Genomic DNA, 1,936 nt, shown 5'->3' with positions numbered 1-1,936 from the left:
GCCCAGCCGCCACGTTCCCTTTGGCCGACCGCTGACCGACCCACACTTAGGATTTTTGCTGCGAGTTCGACATTCGTGCGTTGAGGTGTTGGGAGTAACGTTAGGCTCCCTTACATTCACAACCCGTTTGTGAATTGTTGAAGGTTCAGTTCGCCAATATATCGGTGAGTTGGAACTTACGTTGAGGAAAGTAAGTGACATATGTATCGTGAAAGTAATTGAATTTTGTATTGTTATGCTTAGGATTGTTTCGAGGACGTTAGTTGATTAAGGAGCTTCCCTAACTTTGAGGTAAGGATTTTCTACTGGACTCACTTATGACTGTGAATTGTATGTGTTAAATGTATACTGTGGATTGACTGAAAATATATATGAATGCATATGAATTGAAGTAGACTTGACGTCGAATGTATATCGTGATTGTCATGGAATATATATATAAGTGTGTGTATGTGGACAGGACGAAGATTGTAGATTGTGTTTGTATGAGATGCAGATGTGAACTTGTGATTTTCGTTTAGATTGGGTGTACGTTACGTTAAAGTATGACTGTGTGCTGATGAACTGAGGGGTGTGTTGACTGTATAGTTTGATTGACTGATGTATTAGCATATTATTGACAGACATATGACTGAAGTAAAATAAGTTGACTGTTAGGACGTTGAAAGAAAGAACTTTGTGTTTTGAAGTAATTGAAAGATGATTGAATGGAATGAGGGAAAATTGTTAGATTGTTTGGGATGTGTACCTTGTAGGTGTCCCACGGGATCACCAATTTATTGTGCACCTTCGGGAGCATTAGACTGATATGTGTTTCTGCAGAACACTAGACTGATATGTACGTCCCTCGGGCGTTAGACTGAGATGTGTATCCTACGGGATCACAAGACTGCGACTGTACAGGGTGTCCCAATAGAACGTTAACAATTTATTTTCCCCTGACGGACCAGTAGAGGGTCTCTTACTGAGTATTTAAATACTCACCCTTCTTATGTTTAATTTTCAGGCAAAGGTAATAAAAGCGGCAAACCGGCAAGGGCAGGAAGGAAGCGTGACTGCCATAGGAAATATGTTGTTTGCTTCCGCTTATGGGTTCTTGTGAGGTTTAAGATGAATTGAAAGTTTGCTTACAAACGTTTATTGTAAATAGTATTGTTTTTATGTTTTCTTAAATGTTTGAAATTCAGGCCTGACTTAAAGAGTTTTTAAATTAGCTTACGTTTTGTTTTATATTAATCAAAGTCTTTTATTTGTAAAAAAAATTAATGACCTCGACTTACTTAGAAAAGTTGGGTCGTTACAATCATATCATCAATCCAACTTAACACACTTACGTTCAATCTATTCAATCTATCACAAAATCAGTTGATACTATAACAACACACCAGACAGTCAAGATATATATATATACATAACACCTTTCTCAGTTTACAAAATACATTATCCATCGTATCTACTTCTATACTAGTCTGGCATAATATACATTTGTCATCATATCTACTTCTACATATTTGGTAAACCATACTAAGTCCAGAGATCCAAACAGTCAACACATTTCAAAACTTTCAAAGAGTCCAGTAATAGAAACCCCTTACTTTAATGTTACTTAAATTTCTCGCGAACGAAGAAGAAACCTAATACTAAGAATATGGAACTCAATTACTTTCACAATACTTTCTTTCATTTAATTTCCTCAATGTAAATTCTAGCTTATCAAAGTATTGGCGAATCGAACTCCAACAAATCTACAATTTAGTTGTGAATCAAAGAACTCAAACGCTAACTTCAAGAATCAATTAACAATTTAACTAATTATCCAAACTACAACCCAAGGATAATTACAATGTAAAACCACCACACTCACCAATACAAACTTACCACAAAAATCCCAAAAATTAGAGTAAAATGGGGCAACAACTTCGAATAACTGGAAATC

Source organism: Cucumis sativus, unplaced genomic scaffold (genome assembly GCF_000004075.3).
Source record: "Cucumis sativus cultivar 9930 unplaced genomic scaffold, Cucumber_9930_V3 scaffold52, whole genome shotgun sequence".
Lineage (NCBI taxonomy): Eukaryota > Viridiplantae > Streptophyta > Magnoliopsida > Cucurbitales > Cucurbitaceae > Cucumis > Cucumis sativus.
This window is presented reverse-complemented; position numbering follows the sequence as displayed.